The sequence below is a fragment of the Aptenodytes patagonicus genome, chromosome 3 (genome assembly GCF_965638725.1).
Source record: "Aptenodytes patagonicus chromosome 3, bAptPat1.pri.cur, whole genome shotgun sequence".
Lineage (NCBI taxonomy): Eukaryota > Metazoa > Chordata > Aves > Sphenisciformes > Spheniscidae > Aptenodytes > Aptenodytes patagonicus.
Genome location: NC_134951.1, coordinates 45786128 through 45804976, shown reverse-complemented (window position 1 = coordinate 45804976; position 18849 = coordinate 45786128).

The window sequence follows — 18849 nt, the reverse complement described above, 5'->3', positions numbered from 1 at the left end:
TTATCATTTGACCCATACACAAAGTTTAAGGTTTTGAGGGTTCTTCATCTATATTGTCAGATGCATGGGATAACTTAATGAGTTCAACAGCTTAGTAGACCTTTGGTATTTCTCTCCATAATCCTGCAAGTAGAGTTTTTACCTGTAATTTATTTGATGAAGCAATTGAAGCATTTACCTCTGTACACACCTGATATATGGACACAGTCAGGTACTCAGGTATTTAAACACTTCTAGTGAATGAAAATTTGCTGGTATGAAATAGAGGCCATAAAAAAAAAAAAAAAAAAAAAAAAAAGTGGTCCTTAGTAATATGTAGTTACGCTCAGTAACCACAGAAATTCAATGTGTTGAAAATCTATACATAACAGAAGGGTATAAATTTCAAGAGCAAATGGGATTTTATATGATTAATGGAGTAAATTGATAAGAATTAAAAATAAATAAACAAATAAAACAATTGGAAAAAATAGGAAGACTACAAGAAAAACATGTGAGATACTATCTGGCAGTGGTAAAAATCTTATGAAATGATGAATAAAGTAGGAAAATGTATTACAATATGTTAGTTTCTACATGAGGGACAGGACCCAGCACTCCAGATGTGTCTCACTGCTGCTGAGCAGAGGAGAAGGATCACATTCCCTGACCTGCTGGAAATGCTCCCCCTCATGCAGCCCAGGATGTTGTTTGGGTTTTTTTGCCATCAGGGCACACTGCTGGTTCATGTTCAAGTTGTTGTCCACCAGGCCCCCAGGTCCTTTTCTCCAAAGCTGCTTTCTAGCCTGTTGGCCCCCTGTGATTACTGATGCATGGGGTTATTCCTCACCAGGGGCAGGACTTTTCATATCCCTTCATTGAACTTCATGAGATTTCTCTTTGCCCAGTACTCCAGCCTGTCCAGGTCTCTCTGAATGGCAGCACACCTGTCTGGCCTATCAACCACTCCTCCCAGTTTTGTACCATCTACAAACTTGCTGAGGCTGCACACTGTCCCATCATCCAGGTCATTAATAAAGATGTTGAACAATATTGGATTTTTTGCTGCTGATCACAACCCTCTGGGCCCACTTGTTCGACCAGTTTTCAATCCACCTTGCTGCCCACCTATCTAATCTATAATTTGTCAGTATATCTATGAGGATGTTGTGGGAGACAGTGTCAAAGACCTTATTAAAGTCAAGATAAGCAACATTCACTGCTCTCCCCTCATTAGTCACCTCATTATAGAAGGTTATCAGGTTGGTCAGGCATGACTTCCCTTTTATAAATCCATGTTGACAACTTCCGATCACCTTCTTTTCCTTCATGAGTTTGGAAATGTTTTCCAGGATTAGTTGTTCCATTACTTACCCAGGGATTGAGATGAGGCTGGCTGGCCTGTAATTCCTCAGATCTTCCTTCTGGCCCTTCCTGAAGACAGGAGTGACATTTGCTCTCTTCAGGTTTTCAGGAACCTTTCTGGATCACCAAGACCTTTCAAAGATAAACAATGGCATCAGCCAGCTCCCTCAGCACTCATGGTTGCATCCCATCTGACCTCATGGACTTACATATGTCTAGCTTGTTTAAAGCTCCATAACCTGATTTTTCTCCAACAAGAGTGAGTCTTCCTTGCTCCAGATTCCACAAATATTATAGTATTCTTTGTTCTTCTCTTCTGATGAACTGGCAATTTTCTTACACATATGTCATAATTTTCTTGTATACACAAGAAATGTGTATACACATTACCGATGTATTGGTAAAAACCCTTTGAATTTCATGAAGGGTCACTAGATTCATATTTTACTTTAGTTGTACTAGAGGCTTCCTGGTGTATAAAAAGCTTGTCATGTGCCATTTTTGGTGTCCTCATGGTGGAAGTGTCATGAGGAAATATCAAGACACGTATTGTGGAGAAGTAAGGATTATGAGAGAGAAAATGAAGACAGGGGGAGAAACGCATCAAAGAAGACACGGGAAAGGGTAAGTAGATAGATGTACTTATTTTAATAAATCCCAGGAGAAAGACCATTCAAACCTAGCTCTGACACTTGAAGACAGCAAAAGAGAAAATGGCAAAGTTTTTCTGTCAATTATTAAAAAGACAAAAGAAAAAGTAAATGGCTGTTCTGAACTATACACTGACAGAATATCCACCTAAAAAGCTTTCCTGGGTTCACTATGAAGGAAGACAGTGTTTGGAATGCCAGGTGATAGGTGATAAGGAATAATTAGTGATGGAGTCTCTGGACTATTAAAAGGCTCGGCAGCCAAATATAAGCAAAGTAAGCATTAAGAGATCCATAATCTTCTGAAGAGTTACTAATGAGGTATTCACTACATTGCAAAGGATAATTTCTGTCAATTGGCATGCTCTATATAAACAGACTTTCAGTAATTTTATTAGATTCTTATTATTCATTCCTTGCTTCACCAGATTAGTGAAATACTAATCAGGGTGAAACACAATAGCCCTCTCATCAATATGCATAGTATAGGAAAAGTAGTTATAAGGTAATACCTCTTGCAAAAGAACAATTTGAATATGCATTTCTTAGGAAGTCTCTGGTCAAATTGAGTTTTTATCAAAATATTTTCCACAGCTTTTTAGCAATTTCCTTTGATCAAAGATTTCTAGTTTACTGATGAAAACCAGAGCCTAAGGTAGAATAATAAAGAAGAAAGTTAAATTTTTCAAACAAAAGAAAAAAAATACTATTACAAATGGTTTTAAAATCCATCAAATGTCCCTATTATCCAATGCCATAGAAGGCAAGCAAAATGTTTCATTTTAAATAAATTTAAAAGTCATATTTTTAAATCCTACAAAAATAATCATGGACTTTTTTTCATTAAGCTCTGGCATTTATATGCATAGATGAATGTTTGTATGTTTAAATGTCATAATAATAAATCAGAATTCATATATATTCAGTGGCCAGGAAAATGTTAGCTGTCTATTTTAACCTTACAATTGTTTCTTTATGCTCTGGATAAAGTCAGAGATGGATGAGGGAAAAATAGCACACAACATTTGACAAAAAACAATCATAACAAAAATAGAAAATTATACTTACAATGGGAACCAGTCCTTAAACAATGTTAAGAAAGTGTTGACTACTTGAGATGCTGTGTCATTAGTTTCTTTAATTTTAGCAGCATTTTGCTTAAGAGTTTGTCACAGTATTTTGAAGACCGAACTTCCTCTGGATATCCAGGTGGCACAACAAAACATGATGATTCATAGCATTGAACAAAAGTAAAAAAAGACAGCTGGCACTCTTCTGTACCTGAATGACCCAACAAGGCCCAGCTCTCCTTTCCCCTCCTGAAAGGTGTAATTTATTAAAAGAGCAGAATGAAGAAATCATATACTAAACAATGAGGGCAAATTGATTACAAAGTTAGGTTAAAATTAATTAAAATTATTTTACTTTAGAAATATTCTATTTATTCTGCACAGGGAGTGATTTGAAAAGGAAAATTACAAAACTCTTTCATAACAGAGGCCAGCTGCCATGAAACGTAGCAATAAATAACTCCTAAAGAGTAAATTTCATCTAAATAGATGAGTTTTCACATCTCAGCTGAGAGTTAAACAGAAACTTTAAGGGTGCTTGTGTATTTTATTCTCCTTAATGTAAAATGCATAAGCACTGCAAGGATTCCTCAACAGAAGAATGTCTGCCTCACTTTATAACCGAGTAGAGATTCTCATTGCCACACCACTCTTGCATGCCATTCAAATATTGACCAAAGAGGTGATATCTGGCCCCCTCAGAGTGTTGCCTCTAGTCAGAAAGTCTAGCAGACTTTCATGGGCCTGGAAAATATGGGTCTGACCCTTGTTCAGTGGCTGAAGGGGACCTAGAAATCAGTTCTTTAAAATTCTGGAATGAGTGTCCTGATCATGGGCCCGAAAAACAGGCGGCACCATATCTTCCTTTGAAAAAGAGGAGAGAGAGTCTGATGTACCAAAATATACAATGTTAACACACAGTGACAGGAGCAAATGGTACAAGTGGAAATATACATTCTCACTTCACCATTAGTTGTTCTTATACATTTTCACATCTCAGAATCACTGTAGTTTGGGTGAAATATTTAAGCAGTCAGCATGCCACAGAAATCAAAGATGACACTAAACCGTCTTATCGAGGTGCCTAATTTCACAGTATCTGACTGAAATTTTAAGGGCTTGACCTAAGGCTACAAGAATCATTCCACCTAACGTAAGGCCTTCATAGTCAATGAAGAGAGACAAGTGCTTCTAGAGGAAATCATTCACCCTTTTGCCTTAGACAGCAATTTTAGGATGGGATACATCACCCTGTGGAAGAACTTGCATTATTTCCTAAACGGGGTTTAAGCAATTTAAAGTAGACACTGAACATTCTTAAACTAGACTTTCTGATACTTTTGGAGTAATTTTGAAGCATCTCCAGAAGGTAATCCATGCTATTCAGGAAGACCCTGATATCTACTTCTTCCACTGAGAATTTGGGAACCTAAACAGAGGTTCCTAAACAGAGGAAATGGAGTCCTTTCAGCTCTGGATTTAGTCTGTCTATTTCCAATGCAGCATGGTACTTCTACTTCCTATAGTCTACTGGTTAAAGTAGCCAACCAAGAAGCTGAAAAGTCTGCATTTTAGGTGCCACTCAGTTTTAAAGGTGCTACTTAGCCTCAAAGTAGTGGAAAGTTTCCCAAAAACTAGATGTTTGTGAGATAATCTGTCCCTCTTCTTCAAACTAAGTATTCTGCTGGAGACCTTTTATATGAGACTGACATTAGAGTATCATCACCCTCAGTTTTACCCCTACCCAAGGGAATGTTCCACTTGCTATATTGGTGTCAGATTTCCTTTTGCTTCCTGGTAGTGTCTCCTACACTTCTTTTTTGCCCAAGACACTCTTGGCAACACTCACTATTAGAAATGTGCTAACATTCTTGATAGGAGGGAAATGTTGATCCCCTCAGCTCAAACAGTATTTAGGATGCTAAGCTCCCAGCTTCCCGAGTGACTCCTCAAGATCTTGCACTATTATACAGAAGTTTTGCACTACTGCTGTTCTTGATTATGCAAGTTGGGTTGATTTCAGATGCCCACCCATCTAAACATAGACCTCATCAGAGCACCAAGAAGGACGTAGGTGCCTATCTTCTCAAAACAGACACATCTAAGCATGAGTGGGTAAGTTTGTTTTCATGTAACTTGGAGGCTGTATAGGGAATCAGCAAATCAACTGGATGACTGTTGTACTGATAACATTAGTAGGCAGCACGTAGGCAGGCTGGCATACTGGCTGCTATTTAGGTGAGTTTTAGGTAGTCAAATCCCAGCCTAAGCAGAATTTAGACAGATAGTCTCTGTCTGTAATTTTTATTGTGATTATTATTCATAGTAAAAATATTGCTTTGCCATGAGGCTTGATTTCTTCATCACAGATCTGACTGTCATCCTACATGGTTTATTTGCTTATGGCAAGTCTTTACCGCAGGCAGTTGCAATCTTGTTCACCAAGCTCCTCAAGGCAGATGCTTAAATCACCAAGTCCTTTTATCGGGTGCTCAAATGAATTGTGTTTTACACTATACTTAGTCAGACCACTGAGTCAATACCTTGTTCTAAAATCATGCTGTTTAGTTTAAATTGTATGACGAGATGCAGACGTGTAGTTCTCACTTGACTGTGTGCAACAAATAGACAGGAGTTTCATTTTCTGAACTGTAAATGGGGTAACAGCACCCATTTTGGTTACACAAAGGAACAAAACAGTATATAGAAAGATGTCCTATCAGACAGGTAAAGCAGTAGGTAGATTTAAAAAAATAAATCTATTGACAGAAAAAGATTGAAAATAGAAAATCTTCCTGCTTTATATTGATGATCATCTGTCAATGACCTCAGGAAATTGTTATAATACAATATTAAATGTCATGACTAACTTAGCTATATCTACAGAAATTCAAAAATTTTCTTAATCAATCCAAATGCAATAAAGTAATAATAATATTTTAACAGAAATTTGTCTCCAGCAATTTTTTAGTGACATACTTATTATTTTCAAGAATCTGATTATCTAATCAATGTTGTTATGATAAATCATAATGCTTCAAACTACCGTGACAGCAACATCTTTTTGTAATCTCATTCCATCACATTTCTTATATTACACAAATCAGGTGAAGATTAAGAATAAATCATGGTATAGGGTCCTCCAAATCAAGGCACTGACTAGAGTGTCAGATATAATGAGAAATGAAAGCGCCTGACTAAAATAAGGTAAACCTGTTGAAATAAGAGCAAATTCCATCCTATCTGTGCACAACTTCAAGAAACCATGATTTTAGTAATAGATATGAAAAGCTATGCAAAGGCATACATCTTTCTTCTACAAAGCAGGAAGAAATGATAGGACTTTTCCTCTTCTTAAAGGCAGATTGCTCTCTGACTGAAATTTATTTCTTTCCTGATTAAATGGAAAACAAAAAAATTCCACCAACAGTTCTCTCATTCTTTCCTGTGCCTGGAAGAAGAGATGAAATTACAAACTGAGGAAATAAAAGAAGAAAAAATGCAGATACTGAAATTGATATCTTAGAAGAATTACTTCTTTCCTCCTTTCTAAAGTTTGAGTTTTCAAGATTTCTAGATTTTGAACCAAAAATTTTGGGGTGTCTAAATATAAAACTGCTAGCAATAATGGAAGAACATATGTTCACCTAAAGACACAGGGGGAATAAAAAGCAAGGACTCCTAACAAATTTTGATCTACTGAAGACAAATTAGAAATAACAAGCTTGAGAGGTCAACGATTATAACCAATAATACTATATCCTAATACATCCTCTACAGAGGGATATTAATTAAAACAAACATTAAACATTTTTTTGTCAAAGGTTAAAAATCGGATCGTTGTATCTCAGTTCAGGTTAATGGATCATACTTGGTGCTAAAGCAGCAGTAAGTGGGTTAAGAGAACATAGTTCTCCACAGATTAACACCAGGACAATGGTATGATCCATGTAGATAGAATGTAGAAATATATTTGCTATATATCATATATATAGCAAATATATATCATATCTGAAACACCTTTTAAAATCTTCCATGGTTAGTAGCTCCACAAAGCATGCATGTTAATATCCTACCATTATTATTTTGCTTAAGATACTCCTTTGGGTTTAAATCTCACTTTTGAAAATTTTCTGCATCCTGATGTTGAAGATCTTAAACTTTTCTTGATACCATTTACCATTGTCACCGTCAAGACTGTACATCTAAGGTACATTCAAATAGTACACTTGGTTGTTCTTGAATTTCTTGAAGCTGAATAACGTGGCACACTTGTGTCACTTACACTCTTTCAGATATTAAAGATGTTTCTTCACCTTGCTGTTGAGCCTAGGTCTCTCAATGTCTTGTTTCTAAGCCACCCAATCACCTTGAAGAAACATGCACTAGTATCCCACATATTATTATTGGCTGTCATGTGTAATACATTAGCATACCAATTTTTACTTTTGAAAAAGCTATTCAAAGATGTCATTTGTGAGCATCAGGGCACTGCAGAAAGACCTACAATGGGGAAATTGAAAAGACAGTCTTACAAAGCTGATCAACTTTCCTTTGGTGGCTTTTTCATATTATTTTACTCAGTAAGGTTTTAGTATGTTTATCCATTTTTGTAGACTGGCTCATCCAAATGTTTTTGTAACTTCATGAATATGTCAAAGGTCCTCTGTGGGAATTCTGTGGGAAATATGTAGAATGACCTGCCCATGAGGAACAAGGAAAACAACACAGCATGAGAGAGTGTGGAAGTTAAAATGAAATATTTTCACCTCTGTCTGTGAAGCTTTAAAAACACTGCAATAGGAATTCTGTGTTCACAGAGTAGTTGTACTTCTACATTCAGATTCTAGTTCAAAAATTTCATTTCAATATTGCTAGGTAGACAACAGTTTAAAAATGTATTATGGTATAAGAAAAATAAAAGAAAAGAACATGCAAGGCTGTTTCCATTTACATATTTTTCATTACAAACTTACATAAGAAAATTATCTCTCTTCAGGCTTCTGTTGGCTGGTACCTTCTAACAAATGGAAGGGAAAATTTACTGTCAGACAGCCATGTGGAATCTCCAATGATATTATGTGATGAGCTGACAAAACTGTCACCAATCTTTGGCCTTAACTATGAAGGAAATAGAGATGTGAAGAGCCTGAGAGATTCACTACTTGCTTCAATTCTTCATGTACCAACAGAATGAATCAGGTTTTGACATGTTATAGTACCTGAACTGCCAAATACTAACAACAACATAAACCACTTAAAGTTAGGTTCTGCTTTCCGAGGTTGGTACAAGAGTTGCTCTGTGAGTTGCTCTCTGAGAAGAGTGGCACGAGACAGTAAGTACTTAAACACAAAACAAAACAAAGAAACACACCTCAATTTAATTCAAACTAAAGATGTGTTTGAGGATGTTTCTGGTAGTCCACCAGACCACCAGAAGTAGTTTTTAAGAAGCAATCAGTTAAAATCAGGAAGGCTGATTGACAGATTTGCCACAACTCTAAATGCATTTGATGGGAAAAGTAGATCCTTAACTTTCATAATATCTAAGCTTGGAAGAAAAGGCAATTTATACAACTAAAAATGTACTGTAAATACATTCTTTTTCCTCCTACGTAAATGACACTATGGTAATCTCTGTGGCAATCACACAGCTATAGAAGTAAAACATTAAAAGCCTCATGTGATTCATACAGCTTTTCTGATAAACACTAACTCCTGCCCAGTAAACTTCACAGATCCCGGTCTATGGCCTGGAATACACGCCAAAACAGCTAACGGTGCAGTCTGTCATAAAGGGTGGAATGTTTTTAAGGAGTGAAGAAGAGTTTCTCAGGGACTGTAGTAGCCTTACGATGATGCAAACTGTACAGCTTTTCCATGAAATGCCATGGAGAAACTACACGTGCTATATCAGGTAGTGCTAGCTGCTACTGTGCACTAGAAATTTCATGATCTCCTGTTCCTCTGAAGTAAACAATCTCCTCAGGTTCTCCATTTCCTTTCAGTGAGTTTCTCATAATATCCTTTATTCTGTTTACTGTTAAAAGGCATACACAAGACCTTTAACTCCACTGTTCTAGTTTAGCCAAAATTTGTGGGTATTTATGCATTTGAAGAGAGCATGTACACCATTCTTCACTCAGACCTTAACTTATCTAAACCTCTGGTTTTGTCATGGGGAAAAAAAAGATATAGATTGACTTACCAATACCAGCTTGTCTCCTGCTTTTAAAATACTATCATGTTCGTCATTCTGTACACAAAATGTTTATATTTCCTCACTAGCGTGCACTGCTCAAAATATTCTTTTCTCATCTATTTCATTCTCATTTATGCAGTCTGCAATGAAAACAGGAAAAGATACAAGAGGCAAATTCATTTGTTTAAATTTGTTCTATCAACAGACCGTGAATTACTGACATATTACGTACTCAATATTGTGAAAATAATTCCAGTCACAGTCTCTTCAGTTATTCCTTATAGAAAAATGAACTAATAGAAGCACTTATTTCTTAAAAAATTATAATGTCAATTCAGAAAAACTACAGTACCCTTTTTGAAGGATGTTGAGTTCACCTATAACCTGTAACATACAACCCATCCTCCATAACCCAGTAAGCCTGAATTTGATAGGTAATTCTTTTGCTACCACTTCAAGAAAAGTCCATAGATAGTATTTGTCTCACCTAATTTCAGATGTGTACAGTGTACATGTCTACATCTGAGCTAATCTCCCCAGGATCCCTTTATTGGCAATGGATTCAGCAGAAAAAGAGACCCTGGGGCACTATTCATCTGGCCTGTATTAGAAATCTACTATACACTCAGATGAATCACGGCAAAGAAACACTGAATTTCAATTCATTGATTAAAGAGCTAGCAAAGGGTGCCTGGCACAATAGTAGGTCATATTAATCCTATCCTGTATATACACACAGGAGAAACCCATCCCAGACACGATCTATACAAGGAACAAATAATTTGGGATGCATCTATTTTGGGTGATTGGTCAGAAGATCTGGATCAGGGCTAAGTGTCAAGGAGGTTTAGTGCTCATTGCCTGATGATCTAGCTTCTGGAAAACAGATTTCCAAAGCTTGAGAGGACAAGGTCCTGAGCAAGCTGGTTGACCCTGCTTTGAGCAGAGGGGTGGAGCAGATGAGGTGCAGGGAGCACTTCCAACCAAAACTATTCCATGACTCTGTGAAATGTCCCAGGTCTGGATCCACCGAACAATGTCCAAAAATGATCTGTCTCTTCTGGAAACCTTTCTCTCCAACTCTTGCTTATTGTATAAGTGGTGTTCTGTGTCTTGATCACTTTACAAGTGGGTCTTGAATAAAAAAAAAAAAAAAAAAAATTCTTGCTTAATATCATAATGAAAATATGGAAGTCCTGCTAAATATATTGGAGGTTCCATATGAAGATGACCCTCAGATCTAATCTCTGCCATCTACACAACATTGTAAAACAGACAGTTTTTGCTAGCGGTATCTGATTCTGTATTTTAATTTAAATGCAGATTGCTTTTTTTCCTTTCATTTAAGAAAAGAAAGTTTCAGCAGGCAGAACCTGTTGGGGGAAAAAAAAAAAAGAAAAAAAAAAAAAAAGAATTACTCTGTTTCTTTCCTTATGGGAAACATTTTAATAACTCAGCTAGACTCAAGATCTTTGTGAAATATGGACCTTTCACACTCAGGATAAAAACCATAATACTTACTCCTTACCAGTGGGGTATATTAATAGTAGATTCAGCATGACATGATGGTCATTAAGCCCCTCAGGAGCTGTGCTATAAATGTCAGGAACTGTTGTCAGAGAGTTAAAGGCTTGTTTCACACAGGCTAAGGTAACTGAATCTTGTTTTCTGTTATGTTGTAGAGGTCCAAACATACATTTACTTGTTCATATATAGTGAAGAAGAACTGAAATATGCCTATTAATACAGGCATTAAGAGTATTAATACTGGATATGTATGAAAAATAACTTTATTATCCTTGGTACCAGTGCCTCATCACCCTCAAATAATATTTATGTACTTGCCCTGTTTATTTTGCTATCTAAAAAACCACATAGAAAATAGAAGAAAAAAAATTTAAAATAGAAAGACAACAATAAAGTATCAGCAAAAAAATAATGTCCTTAAAGGATCATTTGCACTAGTGATGGTGTTCCCCGATGCTTTCAGAAAGACATGCTCTTGGCTATTATATTTGCAATTCCACTGAGCTGCTACAAGGAAATGTAGTATGTCACCACTTTTCCTGAACTCTAGTATTGTAGCTGATTGTGGGTCAATGCACTCACACAGCCAATTCATTATAGAATCAGGCTAAAATTTATATTATGCAAATAAGCTTACTAGCCCATGTTAAATTACAGCTCTGCTATGTTGCACAATAAACCACTCCATATTGACTTGGTATGGACTTTTTATTTATTTTCGGTTCTTATGGTAAGCCAAAATTAAGCTGAAATAATTCACCACATAGACATTTCAACGAAATTGAACTACTCATTTTCAAGGATCAAAAACTGCTTCTCAGTACTAGAGGACAGAGATTAGCTTTATTCTAGAGAGATAAAATGAAGTCATATTGCCTAAAGCCCTTGGATTACCTGCACTTAAATTTCTCATCACGGTTCTTTAAAATGTCTTGTTAGCAAATTGTGCAATTATATTGAACAACCATCTTATATTGGAATGCATATAGATTGACTTTTGCTTTAAAGTGAAAATATAAACAAGCAAGTCCATTACAGTGAAACATGTTAAAACTAATGAGGCATTATGCCCGTTCTCTGAGTTAAACCTGATTCTGGTCTGAGACAAACATCATTCAAATCAGAGAGTAGTCATAAGTCTTTTTTTAAGGTTCAGAATTTGTCTCTGAACCAGTTTTTTTTTTGTTTATTTGCTTGTCAAAAAGCCCTAACAATCTTTAAAATATCATACACAAATTTTGCAATATACCAAAACTCCCACTGAAGTTAACAAATATTTCTGGTTGTGGGTGAAAGATAGAACAAAAAGAAAGATAGACAAAAACTGTTAGTTTTTTTCTTTCTTGAAAATGAAAGCAGGAAAATAGCTGGGGTCCAGGGGTCTTGCCGATCTCAGCAGATTCCAAAAAATTTTGAATAAAGGACAGAGTAAACTTTCCCTCTCCCATCTTTTTTTCTTACTTTTAGGTTTTAGAACTGTAACCAATGCCATACATTTTCTTTTTCTCCTCTTTACTTCCCATTACTTTGTAAAAATACATTAATATGGTGTTAATCCTATTATTCCCAGAGTGTCAAGGAAATATACTGTGTGTTCACTGAGGAATATCTTATCTTAATGTTGGGATTGAGCCACTGGAGAAAAAAGTTGTTTACAGACTATACTCTCAGGTTTGAGGACGTTATGGTTGCTATGTGACTTTGTTGTCTTACAGAGCTGTAAAATCTATTGAACTACATTCTCTATCAGGCATGCTCATGTATAGAGGAAGGAAAATCATTGAAATAAAAAGTAAGTAATGACCAAATTCAGTCAGTGTGCTTAACTCATGGAAAGAGTTAAGACTCAGTAGAACAGTAAAAATACTGTTAGACAATTTTTTCTTATAGTACAGGGTCCTGGTAATCTTGGTCCTTAGATATAAGGCAGTAAAATTACGACTGTAGAATGAAAGCAATCAATCCTTCCAGAGTATTCATCATGTTTAAACGTCTAAAGGTGTTACATGATTCTGCTATGAAGCCACTGAATGATTTCAGGCAAAAATAAATCAGTATTTGAAAAGTAAATGCAATAGATGGCAATAAGAGACAGGCATCACATTTCTGGTGAAGAGCATGTCCAAGAGAAGTTCTACTTAGGATTATCTATGGAAATAAAAATCCTAATGAAAATATAGAATTTATCACTTTGAAAGTCAGATAGGAATTATCTAATTCTGCCATCTAAACATTAGGCAAAGTCTAACCTAGTCTTTTGGGCTCCACAAACAATGAGTAGAAAGGGACAGACACTCTAGTGGTAGCACTTTATTCGATACAAGTGTGGATGTTGAAGACATACTACCTGAGGATGTTTCACTCCTCATATCCCTCCACTGACTTTCATGACACAAATAGCTGTGAAATCTAACTTCTAGATAGTTAAAGTTGTGTGACAAATCCAACACTCAGCCAAAGCAAAGAAAAATTTACTTTCTCGCTAAAAGCAAGAAACTATCTGTAAATTTTAAGTAAATATTCATCAAAATCAGTCCATTCAATTTTTATTTTGATCAACTGACAGCTACAAGCTTAACAAAATCTCTTTGTATGTCAAAACTGCAAAATTCCCTTATTATCATACAAACATAACTGAACCTTTTTTTTTTTCTTTTTTAAAACTTCTACAGACAAATGAACATGTCAGGTCTTAAATCTACTTATCATCCACAAATTTTGATTTGTTTTTTTCTTATTCTCCCCACCCCCTCCCAAAAAAAAAAAAATCTCTTGGACAATTAGATCACAGCTGTGACACTCCTAGTTGCTGGCTTGTGGTTCGGGCAGCTGCAGCCCAGAGGCTGTTGGTGCTCGAAGGGGTCTGCGGGATGGCGAAGAGCAGTGGCATGGGGCCGTTGGGCCAGCGGGGAAAAGTGTCAGTGTCAGTGCAGAGGGGGTGCGGAGGTGGCCCCCACCCAGCCGGGGAACTGGTCCAGGTAGGCATGGTTACGAGAAGTGCTGCGCACACCCCGAGGTTGCTGATGCTTGATCCACTGCATATTTTGAATATCTCCTGATGATAAGTGAACTGAGTGTAATGCGGGCCTGGTAACTGAAATCAGCATCCTCTCAGCACTGTTTTTGTCAGATTACATAGTTCAGAGACTCCCTGACAGTCAGCCATCCTTATCCATCTAGTGGTTAAGGGGCCAGCAGCCATCACATGCTAATCACATAACCTCTCAGCCACAGCTGAAAATATCTCTTTTCCTGTCCCTTAGACCCCGCTGCACACAAATATTTTCTTTACCCTTTTTCTCTTTTGTTGGATGGTGGTGTATAGCTCCAACCCGCTGCCTCCACACACAGGGCAGGGGACAGGGGACACTCAGTGGTATCTGAAGTTAGTAGCTAACACAAAGAGCAGATGTCTTAGACTAACAAACACACATCACACACTACAGCTCCACCAGCAGTTAAATGAGGCCTTTATTTTTCCATGACAATAGGAGGCCTGGACCCTGCAGCTGCTGTATAAAATATGGTAAAAAACACTGAAATCCAAAGGCAAAGGATGTAAAGTAGATTTAGCCTCTTACAATCTTATTTCTGCTGTTCTGTATACTTCAGTGGCCTGCATTTAGATTTAAAATTAAATAAAACAGAAAAGAAAAAGAAAAAAAAAAAAGAACAACAGAAGGAAATACACTTCCTCCTCCTCTGTCCGTACTCGGGAATATTCCTCTGGCTAAACACGATGCAAACCAATGTGTGTGCATGCGCACGCTCACATCTGTATCAGTAAGATGAGATTTCCATGCCTTTGCTGAATCTACCTGTGACAATTGTATTGCAGATAATGGTATTACAGTGGGCTTCTGGCTGTATAGCTTTTGCTGTAGGCTGCTTATGAATACCTCAGATGCCAAGGGCTTTAAAGAAATATTCTTGGTAACTCCATGCGCTTTATCAACATATGTTTCCAACAAAAGCTATCCTCATTAAAAGAAGACAAACATCTAATCCTTTGTTTTTCGTCAGTTTCCTGTTGTTTCCAGTGCTACAGAAAGGCTCTCTGAAAAGTCTGCTATTTTTCAGACATTTGTATTTTATATGTGCCTCACTCACAAGGAAACTGCTTTTAACTCCACATTCGTAACTTCAGTAGGAGAAGCCACCTGACAGTTGTGCTGGCATGTTTAAGTTTAAAATGTCTAAAAGTCTTACAAACTTGAATTAAAGGCACAGGAGCTCCATATTAAGGATTTATCTGCACTATTAAGAGATTAGCATGTTTAGGAAAGGAATGTAGTCCCAGTGGACTGCGCGGTCATAAGTGGAGCAAATTAAAGTTACATTTCCTTGGAAAGCAGATTATGATCTCCGCTTTCTTCCTGGAGTGCAACAGAAAGGCTTTTCTAGGGAAATAATAACCCCACCTTTTTATGGCACATTGAGCATAGAAGTCCAAAATGTGAGTTCATTTGCTGAAGCAGTACTGTGCTCCGAGGCCACAGTTTTAAGGCAGTGATGGGCCAGGCGTCCGGAGCCTTTCCAGAAGGATGTCCCACAGCTTTACATGGGCGAGTGCAGTTTTGGAGGCAAATGGTGAATGGATTAACATGATAATCCAGGAAGCCAAAGAATGGGAGGATCAGGCCAGCCAAACATCTCTATTACTGCAATTGTAAATCCCTTTTCAACCACACACCCTTAAAGGTGAGGAGCCTGTGGAAGGGGAGAACATGATTAACCCATGCGATCTCTAGTGGGAAGAAAACAAACAAACAAAGAGCCCCCGAGGGTTTTCCTGTCTATATAGAAAAGGAAGTAACTGTGAGATAAATTTGGCTTTCTTGGCTTTTACAAATGTCATCTGGGAATACATTCATATGCAAGTCCAGGCAAATGTTGGATGATAACAAGTCCTGTTAATCAAAATGGGCTCAGCACCCATATGTGTCAGAAAACTATGGCAACTATGTTGCAAACAGGCAACATTCACAGGAAAGTAGCTACATTATGAAATCCAGATACATTATTTTCACCACTGGAGGGCTCCCATATTTTCCCATTAATTCCGTAAGAACATATTAAGATTTGGGAAAAAAATCCAGAATATATGGCTTAAGCAAAGTGTATTTCCTTCTTCTAAATGCAGGTATAAGCTCACAACAAGGATTTTTTACACCTTCAATACACCTTTCTTTCAAAAATAAAATAAATATGATTTTATTATCAGCAACAATAGCCTTAGATAGCATATTTCATAAGACAATTGCAAGACAGTTTACAAAGAAAAGTGGGATTATTTACCATGGTTATACAGGGAGAAATGAGAGAAATTAAGTGATTTTGTCAAAGCTGCCTACCAGGCCAGCAGATCTCAGCTCAGCTCTCCTTGAGTCTATTCCCTTTATGTTAGAATCATTAGGATGCCACAAGACAAACAATGAAGTGCAATGTTTATTAATCTGTGTTACCTGCACAGCCCTCGTTAGTCTAGAGGCCAGATGCTTTAACAACTCCTGTGCATTTATCCTCACGAAGCATTACAACACAAGGAGTTTTTGTCAATGCTAACATATCGCAGGTCTTCCAAGCTCTAAGCTGTCGTTCTAATCACTGGACCATCTTTCCTTTTTCTAAGTGTGCTGTTTTAAATGACTTATACCTGACCTGTTGCTAGCAGTTATTTTTCTTCCTCATAACAATTTAAGCAATGTAGGTAAGGTTACCACATAATCCAAAACATTTAAATCAAAAATGGTTGGAATTTTATTCGCTGAATGTGATTATGAGATAAGCCTTCACTTTTGATGATTCAGATGGCTATCTGTTTAAATGCCATGGCATTTATCATTATTATCAAAACTGTCAATAGATCTTAGGTTTTATTACTTTCATTCAAATATACCTTTCAGAACTTTGCCACTGCCTGAAATCAGAATTAGCAAGCTGTTTAGTTTGTCCAATATATGTCTTTAGGTACTGCATGTATCTGACTGGATGAATACCTTTTAGAGCTCTGTCTTTTCTGATGTTTTAGCTTCTCTTGGCATTTAAATCTAAACCAAAGAAATATCCATCCACTTGCAAGCCTGACACTCACAAGTATTTTAAGTGCTTGGATACCCAGAGAACAGTTTTAATACATGACAGACCAGGAGATTCTGTAACACGAGGTCTGCCAACATTGCTGTACTGGGAATGTGCCAAGAAGACATAAGCTGCCACTAAAAATATAGTCCCTACACCGTTGAAAATTATTTAGCCTTTTTAAAGCAGATGAGAGTATTAGTGGAATGGTGGGAGGTAGATCTCTCCTAAATAAATTCTGGAAATGAAACAGCTCTCCAAGAATCCTCCTGTTAGAGCGAGGAATGTACCATACATAAAACTGCAACCTGAAGATCCAAATGAAAACCAAGGAGGCTGCTCAGTGGGGCAGTGACACAGCACACAAGTTCATTTCTGGATATAAGAATTCAAATTCAACTGTATGTAACAAGCATATTTGATTGACAGAAGTTTGCTGGTATCTTCTTTGTTATAAGAAGACATGAGAGAACATGGTCACACAATATGGTTTTGTTTCTTTATTCAAAGAGTGAGCAAATCAGAAATAGTGAAGCTATTTTGGAGAAATCTCAGCATACTAACAAAACCAGCTTTTGCAGTCCAGTGTTTGTAAAGGGCAGTCTTGTTTAATTTGGAATGAAAATCTCAATACAATCTATTCCTCTGCAACTACTAAAAAAGGACTTGCATTGAAAAATTATCCAGCAGTGCAAGCTAGGGCAAAATGTGTTTTCCTTTTTCCTGAGTAAGGTGTCCTTATGACAATGCTTATATGCTACCTTAGTTTTCTGGCTGCCCAAAATGTCTCAAATGTTTAATAATTAGCATCTGGTTGGAAGTCCGCTGCTTTAGTGACCGCCTCTCCTGCTTTTCTTTGCCAAGACGAATTCTAATATCTCAGGAAGGAGCCCATAAGAAATTTATTGCCAGAATATTCTCAGCATCAGGTCCCTGTCATCTGCACTGAACCCTACCAAAGAGTCCCCAGAATTTCACGCTATAGTCATAGTCCTCCTCAAGTACACTTAAAACGCATTTCTGTGACGAAGATTTTCACAATAGTCAGTTATTTTTTTTCTAACATCTACTACCATCAGCCTCCTTGTCACTGTTCCTTTTAGCATCAGGGATGGACATGACTGCACAAAAGTCTTTTCAGCTTCAGAACACTTACTGCCCCCATAACAAATGTCAGGTGCACTATTAAAAGGCTTGTAGTAAGTTAATAGTAAAGCACAGTACATAGTCCACAATTAGAAAAAGATATATAACCCATTGTATCTTCAGATAATTAAAATATATTCAGTACAAAGATATAATTACCATGGAAAAACATTATGGCTCAATGGATTTTTGAGTCACTTATGTTAACATATTATTTTATCTACAGATTGTTTTATGTTACATTTTTGATGAGTCATCATCTCAGATATTTCAGAACTCTATTTAGGAGGACTGTTTGATATTTTCCATTTCTCTTCACTAAGCACTTAACATTTCTTGTGAACTTGCTGGTATCACATTTTGTCTATCTTACTGCATCTTCATCAGAGATCTAGGAGGACAATCTTTCTGCTTGTCAGCTCCTCTCATGGGTACAGGAAAATCTGACACATCTGAAGCTGAGTGTTAGCAAACATTTATGGCCAAAATATTTATGCTTTACAGCAAACTTAGGTTATGTATATTTTCTCATTTCTTTTCTTTGACTCTAGATTTCATTGCAGTAAAAATTTGGGAGAAGGAGAGATACACAGTCTGAGTATGTTTTGGTTCTAGGCACTACTTGCAGAAAGCATATATTATAAATACAAGCTGAGTGACAGAGTCTTTGATATGTTGGATTTGACAATAGTCCCTATAGCACAAAAGAGATATAAAAGTTTGCTGAATTAGTTTTCACCTTGCAAGGAGGAGGGGTGGGCAAGTCAAGACAAGATAAAAGAAAAACTGGCTTAAAACTTCCTACTAAATTAAAACTAAATTATCCTGA